Below are 11,149 nucleotides of genomic sequence, written 5' to 3'. Positions count from 1 at the left end.
ACAGAGAAGTTTTAATGCTAACTAAAATTTGGAGTTTCAATTACTATACTGCAGCTGGACATTATAATCACTGAATTGAGATTGTATTTGCCACCTAAAGTAACAATGGGACTCTCTGAAAGTGAACAGACACCCATGAGCTCTGTAAGAGATATCAATAAAGAGTGGAGGAAGATTACCCCACACTAAAAATGTTTAAAGAGACCTTGGAGGAAGAAAACAATTAAGTTGCCTTTTTGCTTCCTGTGTTTTTTATTGTGGTAAAAAACACATAACATAAAATTTACTGTTTTAACCATTTTATGTGTACAGTTCAGTGGAATTAAATGCATTTATAATGTTGTGCTACCATAACTACTATTGATCTCCAAAACTCTTTTCATCTTGTAAAACTGAAACTCTAAACCCATTAAACAATAACTCCCTATTCCTCCCTTCCCCCTAGCCCCTGGCAACCACCATTCTTCTTTCTGGAAATTGCCTTTTGAATCATGTTTTTTCAAACAGTCCTGTTACCCATAAATGGTGGAATCATTTCCAACTTCTCATTCTTTAGTATCCACATATCTTAGCTGTTTCCAAACAGGCTTTGCATTTTTTTTTCTATATAATGCTTTTCCATACTTTTTCTTCTAATGGAGTCATTGTCAAAAAAATTATTCAGAGTACAGTCAACTCTAACCCAATCTAGACTAATATCTCAACTTCTGATTTCTTTCTGTTTAAAGCACTATTAATGATTGCCACCAAAACTATTTTCATTTCTGCATGTAATCTACTATCTTACACTTCTGATAGTTCCCAGAAAGGATGATAGGAAGGCAAGAAACACCTTACAAGACTAAGCATTGCAACATTAGCAGATATAATGAGAAACTCCCATTCGGAAGAGTGGAGGAAAAATGGAGCGGTGAAAAAGCCACTCAAATGCTTGGCTTAAACAGTAAAGTCTGAACAAGAACAGAGATCAAGGACAGAGTGAACATTTTGTACCACAGATTCCGCAATCGCATGTCTGGATTTTGCAGGACACTCCTGATTTGTAATATTTTGGCTGGTTGTTCCTTTAAAACAGTTACCTGTCTCCTAAATTTGGATTTGATGACTTGTTGGTTGGCATGAGTCTGGCTTGGTAATGGCAAAAACAGCCCCATATTCAGTAAAACAGCAGTAGGAAAATTATCCCCAAATATGCAGAGTTTTCAGTTTGGTGAAATTGCTCATATCCAAGTGAAATTTGACTATACTTCAGGGAAAGATAGTTCTACATATTTCCTGGGGAGAGACAAGGATATTAACAAGGATTGGATGTCATATAAATAATACAGTATGAGCCATGCATGCTGTGTGTGCGTCCGTGTGTGTGTGTGTGTGTGTGTGTGTGGTTTCAGACAATGTGATTCACTGCTTGTTTATTCCAAAAAAAAGTCAGGATGTGGATCATGTGAGAGACTAAATATGACAACAGCAGAAGAAGGAATAAAGAGGAGTAAGATTTTTTAAACGGGAAAAAGCAAGTCATGTACACATACTTTAGAAATGTCTTTTGATTGTTTTACTTCTCTCTTTTTCTATTTCTTTCACTGGATTTAGAGAATGGAAGTAAACATCGAAAATCCTCAGGAAAACACGATGAATTTAAAAGGATAGGATAATGAAAGTAGAATGAAGAAGCATGGAATAGCTGAGAGTCTTTTGCAGCAGGCCTATGAATAATTAAAACCACGCCCTTTAAGATAATTTCTATGTTAGTTTTGCTGACTCCAAAGCACAAATTTAATATATTTATTTTTTCTTATATTACTTAATCTTGCCCTCAGAAACTTGAGCAAAGAATGAAAACCAGATTTGGTTTTTCTTCTAAAAGGAAGCTTGTTTCTCTTAGAGAGAAATGTACTCCAGAAAAGCCATGAACAACAGCAGCATACTTCAGTTGAGTCAAAGTTAAAAAAAAAAAGAAAGAAAGAAAGAAACACCAAAGCAGGCGCAACGCACGCAAAATACATGCTCTCCCTCCTGGACGCACACAAAGGATTAAAACGTATGACCGAAGAAGTGTCCAGAGATTGAAATGAAAGTGATAGTGAACTGGTAAAGATATTCCAAACATTTTGAGAAAACTTGCAATAGACATTGAATAGAAGAATATATTGGAAAAATGTACTCCTCTGACTATGCCTACCGATCTGCTTTATCTGTCTTGCTTTATCAAAATTGGTTATATCTTGTCAAGAAATAATACAGGGTTATCAGAAATCACAGCTTCACTTAGTTCACGGTAGGGCAAGGGTGTCAAAACACAGAATGGCGGTGTCAATCACCCCGATTCTCCACCAGCTATGAAAAATTGGTCCCTGTGAGGGTTACCAGCCCATCTTTCGGTCATAATTGGCAACTCTCGTAATGAATAACTTTTATTTTCTATTTTTTCTCCTAACTGCCAACTATTCATATATAATTGAGCTTTTATAATTTCTTAAGTAAATTTTACTTGTCTGCTGCTTTCGTTCTCTCAAGCATGCCGAAAATCCTGTACCCACTCTCTAGACACCGTGTGCCCTGGATCAGGTTTCGCACAGGCCATCTTTCACTTACTTTTGCTTCCATGGGCGGTTTCTTTTCTCAACACTATTCACTGGCACGCCATTTTTTGTTTGTCAATTTGTCAATTAAGAAGACGGGGTGAGAGTTTCTAAAATCTAATAACTGTGTTGGCTAAAGATAAGGAACTTAAAAGGAGTCTGGAGAGCAAATGTCAAAGTGGCCAGAGTTTAAAACCACAACAATGCAGCTTCATCCTCTTACTTTACCTAGAGATATCATTTCCAGGCCTGTGACTCTCTGTACTTGATGGTCTTTATCAGTGGGGATTAGCTGCCCTTTTGTACTTTGTTCCGTGCTATACTTTGACATGACTTGGATAATTGAACTTCTGCTTTTTACTTCTAGGTGCCTAGCAATTTATTTACGTGTCGTGCAGCTGCATAAATGTCTCAGTGAATTCGCAAGAAGCCAGGGGTCACTCTTAGTGTTCCTCAGTCTTAGAAGTTGTTTTTTAAGTTGTACCTGAAGAGGGACCAACATCTATCTTCATTAGTCAATTAACACATCATCAGAATCTTGGGACCGAACTGAGAATTACAGGTCTCGGAAGTGAGACAACATGGTTTAGAACTACTGAGTCTAGAATACACTGATGCCAGTTAAGGTCCACAACGCTGACTAATCACTGCCAGTGGCACCAAACTCAGTGACCATAAGAGCCTGCTGAGAAGTGGACATGAAAGAAACACCATTCACCTGGGCAGCAGGTAATGTGTTGAAGGGTAGGGCATAAAGTGGTGAATTTTCATTTGTTTAGCAGCTGCTTTGATACCGCCGCTTGTAGTAGAAGTTGAGCCCTGAGAGGCCTGAGATGATGTAGATCAGATGTTTCTCAAACTTGAACTTGTACACAAATCACTGTGGATCCCATTAAACTACAGACTCTGATTCAGTAGGTCTGGGGAGAGGTCAGGGCTCTGCGTTTCTAGTGAACTCCCCAGTGATTCCAGCCCTGGTGGCATCCTTGGACCACACTTTGAGTAGCAAGGATTGAGAGCACTGGGGATGGAATCTACTGAATGAACAGATGAGGAGAAGAGGGAGGGATGGGACCGACAGAGATGTGGGATAGATGCAGATCTGATGAGGCAAGCAAGATGTGGAAGGCTTTACTCTTCACAGTGTAGCACCACTTACTTGTGACTTCTCAAGTAGTCCAAAAGGTTAATAATTCAAAACTATATACAGTAGTGCTATTTGATGTATTTTTCCTGGTGATTGGTGAATAAGCTGGCATTTGCAACTAGCTTGGTTAGGGGTATAATTAAGCATTCTACTAGATGCAGAACCAGATACAGAGAAGAACAGAAGCAAGGACTGAGGAAAGGATTTGGAGCTCTAAAGGATCATAAAATTAGAGATTCAAATAAAGTTTATCTAAATCTCCCAGGGACCAGAAGGCCCTAGCTGACATCTGGATTATAATAATACAATAATTATGATTAGTGCTTACCATATGGCAGACATTATACATTTATATAAATCACCTCATTAATTCTTACAACAACTCAATGACATAGGTATCACCCCATTTTATAAAAGAGGGAACTGAGGTTAATGGCATGTCCAAATCCATATAGACAGTAGGTTCTAGAGTGAGTATCTTAACCTTGGTCTGGCTAAATCAAAAGCAATTCCCATTCTTGCTTGCTGAAGACCAAGAAACTTAAAAGAGTGTATGTGGGGTGGAGTGGAGGGGGGGCGGAGAGGGGGCACTGAAAAAGGTAGGCTAAGGAAAAGTTGAAAAAAATGATTCAGAGAATGACAAAAAGCAATGATCTTCATATTGTTCTGATATCTCCACCTATATTTGTTTGAACCTGAATGAGCTGACATTTTGAATTTTGACAGACTGCTGACAAATCATGCAGTACTACTCAGTCACTTCAGAGACAAATTTTAAAAGGTGAAATCTAGAGGTGAGAGCTACACTGAAATACAATTCCTAAGAGGATCTGTTTTCCACTAGCCTCAATCCCCTAGCATTGCTGACATTTAAGACCACCTTTTGGAAATTCCAGAGAGAAATAGCTTAGTTGCATTCTTCTTCTTGGAAGTATGAGTATAAATTGCTCCAGGTACCCTTTCTACTTAATCTTTTTTTAAATTTCAGCCTTACCTTCAATTAACTTTGAGCCAACATTATACTTGAGATTTATGAATGTGGGGTTCATTTTTTTCCCAATTGCAAATGTGAGTCCTTCAGGACACAAAGAAGAAGAGGGATCCGCACTTTCTAATGAAAGAGAATTTTTTTACACTATAGATATAGTCTCTATCAGGAGAAGACTTGGGAAGGGCTCCTAGCTACAATTTTGAGACTGTCTATACTACAAAAAATAAACACATGGCAAATAACGCAACAGTGCAAATCATCATGGATGAAACTATTTTTGAGATGAGAAACTGACACTGTTGCAGACCAATTTGGGAAGGGGGGATTCCTAAGCAGGCATCTCTTAGAATTTTCCCATCAGTCTCAAGTGTCTTCATTCAAACGTCCAAGGGTAAAAGGTCTCCATGAAAAATCCCAAAGCACGCAGAGTTGACTTTAGCCCGAAATCTAAAGTTACAGAGGAAGCTCAGCTAACAACCTCCAAAGAGAGCAATGGAAAGAGGGTGAGCAATTTCCCAGAGTGATTCCTGATGATAATGATTCCATCTCTACTCTAACTTCACTTGGCTTGCATTTAAGCCAACACCAAAATCATAATTCAACACTCATTCCCTTCAAGTTCCGCCAAGCATATGCTAAACCTGCTCGGCTTACCAAAGTATTCAACTATTCAGGGAAACCACCTCTGAGGCTTCCAGGGTTCCATTTTCAATTTAGTCCTCCAGCACGGGGCATGCCAGGAGAGATGTAGAATTGATGTACCATGTTGGTGGTGGCCAAGGATAAATGAAATTCCGCCAGAACGAGAATATGTTGGTAGGCATGCACTTGTTTCTTGCTTTAGGGCAACCAAAAGCTTCAACTGGTAGTTGTAGAAACAAAGAAAGAAACAAAACCTATAAAAATGCAGTCATGAGGTGCTTGAAGTGCTTACACCTGTTCATTTATCCATAAAGCTAAAAGTGAATACAAATAAAATATAAATATGGAGGAAGTTTTGTGCCTATAAGTGATTGCTGTTAAGGAAAGAAATGCTTGAAAAAGATGGAAAAGGCATTTAGACGTAGTCCCACTGGGAATATTCTAATTTTCCATGTATTCCTACCTCCTGGGCATCTGATTCATGCTTCTTTCATTACAACAAACATTTATTTTAAAACTAATCATCCTTCAACTCCAATGGCCTCTTGTGTTTTCACTTCCAAGATGTATTTCCCTTATCTGGGGACGAGTAAATTATTATGGTCACAGGTACCACTATGAAACAACAATTAACTTGAAATCAAAACATCAACACATAATGTGAATAGCGAATGCGTTATTATTGACTTAAAGCTAACTGATTCAACAATATCATACATTTTTAAATTGGAAAAGACATTAGCAAATGATGGAATTTAGGTTTGGGGGATGTGCAATTCTTTATCTTCATCAATGTTGTTTTTTATAAAAGCAGAAAGAGCAATTATTAGTAACAACTTTTTGTGATAACTCTAAGCCAAGAACTTTGCCGCAATGCAACAAGAAATCTCAATAATGCAATACAGAATACACCATAACCTGGAACTCTCTTGGACCTTATTAATTATCATAAATAGCAGGCGGGCCTCATTATATCATGGTTTCACTCCCATCAGAATCCTTCTGGCATGGAAGTCAAGAATGGCATTAGAGTAAAGCAAATAAACCACCAAAGTACCCTTTGTTTCTGATTTTTAAAATATTTTGCCAACATTATTTTCTGTGACACTGGAAAAAGAGTTGGTGTGTATTTCTAATCTTTTAATGATTGCTTCATCACTTTCCCCTCCTTTCTATTTCTTCCTCTCTCAGAGCAAATAGGTCTAACCGGTATGCCACATCTTGATGTGATCCCAGTGCCAAAAGAGCCTTAGTAGCTGCACATTAGTAGTTGTACATTTCAAATGCCAAGCAAATGCAGAGATGTGCCTTTGCTGACAGACCGAGCAGACAACATGACATTTATTCCTCTTTATTCTCTTAAGACACCTTTAACATCTGGAATGTGTTCCTCCTCCCCATCTCTTCCATACCCTCTACCTCCCACCATGATACTTTTCTATTTTTCTGATGAACTTCCCAATCTCTTCCATCTGACCTCACCTCTCACATTGCTGCCTCATTTTTCTGGCCTGATTCAAGCATGAGGCTCATCTTTTCTTTTACTTCAGGGCCTAGGGAATGACTCCTCCCTGCCTTTCCCTGGCTATACCTCTCACACAGAGTCACACATCGGAGTTCTGTGACTCCAATTTTCATGGAGCTCCTATACCATGGGATGGAGTTAGGGCCTCTAGTCTTTGCCCCCCTGAGGCCCAGGGAGAGGGGTGACCACAGTGCCATGGTGTCCCAGGCTAGGCTCAGGGAAAAGAGGGGACCTCTGGCCTTTGTATGACACTATATAGTACAGGGCCAACTAAGTCATTGCTTTTAAGAGATTTCAAGTAAATTCTTTTGAGCTAGGAACTCTAACTTTCTTCACAGTTCAATGTAGGTCCATATCATTTCTCAGATATAAGTCCATTTCAATCCTCATTTCTACCTCCCTCCTATACACACACACAAACACACACACTCCTTAGTTGTCATTTCCTATCCCACTTTGTCAGTTAACTTGTTTTTTGTAGTTTTCATTCAATGTTTACTAATTGTTGGAATCCTCCACACTACTTTTTCCATCTTTAGGGTAAATGTAAGTCCACCATTCCTTATGTAAAACTTTTTGGGCTAGCTGTGTTGAGGAAGTCAGACTTTTTCAAATTTTTAAAGGATACTCTTTTATTTTTTTAAATTATGTTAGTCACCATACATCATTAGTTTCTTTTTTTTTTAAAAGATTTTATTTATTTATTTGACAGAGAGAGACACAGCGAGAGAGGGAACACAAGCAGGGAGAGTGGGAGAGGGAGAAGCAGGTTCCCTGCAGAGCAGGGAGCCCGATGCGGGGCTTGATCCCAGGAGCCTGGGATCATGACCTGAGCCGAAGGCAGACGCTTAACGACTGAGCCACCCAGGCACCCCCATCATTAGTTTTTGATGTAGTGCTCCACGATTCATTGTTTTTGTATAACACCCAGTGCTCCATGCAGTATGTGCTCTCCTTAATACCCATCACTGGGTTAACCCATCCCCCCACCCCCTCCCCTCTGAAACCCTCAGTTTGTTTCTCGGAGTCCATAGTCTCTCATGGTTCGTCTCCCCCTCTGATTTCCCCCCCTTCATTTTTCCCTTCCTTCTCCTAATGTCCTCCATGCTATTCCTTATATTCCACGTATGAGTGAAACCACACGATAATTGTCTTTCTCTTCTTGACTTGCTTCACTTAGCATAATTCCCTCCAGTTCCACCCATGTCGATGCAAATGGTGGGTATTCATCCTTTCTGATGGCTGAATAATATTCCATTGTATATATGGACCACATCTTCTTTATCCATTCATCTGTCGAAGGGGATCTCAGCTCTTTTCACAATTTGGCTATTATGGCTTTGCTGCTATGAACATTGGGGTGCATGTGCCCCTTCTTTTCACTACATCTGTATCTTTGGGATAAATACCCATAGTGCAATTGCTGGGTCATAGGGTAGCTCTACTCTAGTGCAGGGGTGCCTAGGTGGGTCAGTCGGTTAAGCAACTGCCTCCAGCTCAGGTCATGATCCTAGGGTCCTGCCCTACATCCAGCTCCCTGCTCAGCGGGGAGTCTGCTTCTCCCTCTCCCTCTGCCTTCCACTCTGCCTGCTTGTGCTTGCTCTCCCTCTCTCTCTCTCTGTGTGTCAAATAAATAAATAAATAAATAAATAAATAAAATCTGTGGTTTTTTTAAGATTTTATTTATTTATTTGAGAGAGAGAATGAGATAGAGAGCATGAGAGGGGGGAGGGTCAGAGAGAGAGGCAGACTCCCTGCTGAGCAGGGAGCCCAACGTGGGACTCGATCCCGGGACTCCAGGATCATGACCTGAGCCGAAGGCAGTCGCTTAACCAACTGAGCCACCCAGGCGCCCAATAAAACCTGTTTTTTAAAAAAGGATACTCTGGTGAATATACTGTAAATTTAGGCAATACCCATATTTATTCATGGCTGCATATTTATTCATGCTAAGTGGAGATAAACCAAAACCATAAATAGCCTCACATCAGTCTGGAATTGTTTTTTCCACCAAATGAGCTTGCTACAAACTTATGAGAACAACGACAACAAAATACTTTGTCTTGAAAGTTTTCATATTTTAAAAGTGAGGATTAAGGATGGTAGATCTATATTATGTTGTGCAAATTCTAAAAATAATTAACAGAGGAATGGAGTATTTCAGGAGAATTCGGGAGCTTGTAGTTAAAAATGGCTTATTTTTCTAATTTTGGACACAGTACAGAGAAAATTCTGTAGGTAGGATAAAGAAAGATGGATTCACTCAAGTAAGCAGTTGAAAACAAGCCAGAAAAACGAAGCAAAATGAGTGTGTGTGGGGTGGGGGTGGGGGTGCACAGAGCAGCTAGGGTGGAAGTGGAGAAGGAAGGAAACTCAAATTAGAGGAAACAAAGATAAAGAAAAATATTGGCTGACTGGAAATAAAACTTATTAAAGGCAGTTATAAAACTTGGAGAAAAAAGATTATAACTTTGAGGCATAGTCAAGAAATTTTCTTAAATGTTATTTTCAAATGTACATTTTAAACCCACGAACATAAATCCAGGTAAAAGAAAAATATCACAGTCCTGGTCGTCCCTGTTAATCATCCCGGTTTTTAATTTTTCAGTGTTCCATTCGTTTTCACAGGGAAGTGCTTAGGCTTCTTTCTCCTTGGAAAGTTGGGAGACCAAGAAGCTTATTGGAAGTTAGAGGTTAAGGAGCTCAGAGTGGTCTAGGTATTCCTTTGTAAGGGCAGTACATATCATAATTGAGAGGTAAGGGGGAAGTTGCCAATTTTCTAATTTCCAAATGTAAAAAAACCATGGGTTTTTATTTCACATTGGGTTGATTATTATTCTCAAGTCATTTGACGCTAACTGGATTGTTTCTTCCATTCAAAATGTTGCTTTGGTCAAAATGTGGCCAGCTCTATGGAAAGATGTGGTTACAAGGAAAGAAGTTGTTATCAACAAAAAGTATGAAATCCTACAGTGCCGAGGACAGTGTTTCCATAAAAAAGAGGAGGCATTTCTTTCATTTTTCAGATCTGAACCACTATTTTGGGTTTCTACCAAATTTTCCAGATGGTGAAAGATCTGGGAACGTCCCCATCCTCAATGATCTATTCAATAAATTGCTTCTTTTATAGGAAAAATGGAAAGTCGTCAAAGAGATACAATAGACAACCCGCCAAGCGCAAGCTGCACTAGTCAATTACAGAACCACAAAGTCAATTTCAAGGGGTGTTTATACCTCACAGATAGGAAAACAAACAAAAGAGTGAGTGAATCTCCTTAAGAACAAACGCTAGGTCATATTGGGCTGAATCTTCAGCTTGGAGTGCACAGTAGGTGCTCAATAAATGTGTGTAGATTAATTACTTAAAAATATGCCACATTTCCTATGCCAGGCCCTGGGCTAGGTCTTGGAGGGCACAAGAATAAGTTAATGCCCTGGGAGGAATTCAGATCTAACTTGGCATAGCGCAAAGCCGAATGAATAAAGGTTTAAGTCAACGCGCTATCAAAGAACAGAGCCCCAGAGAAGCCAAGTAAGGTTTACTTCACATTTTGCAGGAGCTCTCATACCCATTTTAGCGCTTGCGTTCCCTGGATTGCCCTTTATAGGGGGCGCAAAAGGAGGCGAGCACAGAGAATAGAAGCGACGGCAGGATTGGGGGAAAGCTGGGAAATAGGAAAAACTGCGGGATTCCTGGGTCCGAGACTGAGTCCGTCCTGGGTTTGAAAAGAGGACTATGCCTTTTGTCACTCTTCTTCCTCCAAATCCCCCGGGAGGAGAAATTGGCTGGGGGGGGGGGGGGGGGGGGAGGGTTTACATCAGAGAGACCCACAGAGAGTACTGCTCTTTGCTAGAACGGCCACAGCCCAAGAAACCTATGAATCTACAGCTGACGCCTTCCAGAAAAGGACCCACCCAGGCTCGCTAAGAAAAGGAAACCCACGTGACACCGGAGGGTGGGGGTGGGAAGCGAGGCGACCCCGGAGCGAGAGAGGCCAGAGGCAGGGGCCGGAGACCAAGCTGCTACAAGGAACTGCCCCGCGCAGCCCGTCCGGGGCGAAAGGCTCGCTCTGGGCTCCGCGCGTGCCGGACACTGTGGAGGAGACAACTCGTTCCGAGCGCGCCACGCACGGGGTTCAGAGAAGAGAGACCCGCTTCGCGCACTAGCAAGGGGCGGGGCGGCGCTAGCCTCTCGCAGCGGGAGCCGGAGCTTGACACCGCCCGGGTGCGGACCCACCGCCCCTCCCCGCTCGGCACCGCCT

This window comes from Mirounga leonina, unplaced genomic scaffold (assembly GCF_011800145.1).
Source record: "Mirounga leonina isolate KUSES-001 unplaced genomic scaffold, KU_Mleo_1.0 Mir_101609, whole genome shotgun sequence".
Classification (NCBI taxonomy): domain Eukaryota; kingdom Metazoa; phylum Chordata; class Mammalia; order Carnivora; family Phocidae; genus Mirounga; species Mirounga leonina.
The sequence above is the reverse complement of the archived record's forward strand: the minus strand, read 5'-3'. Positions refer to the sequence as shown.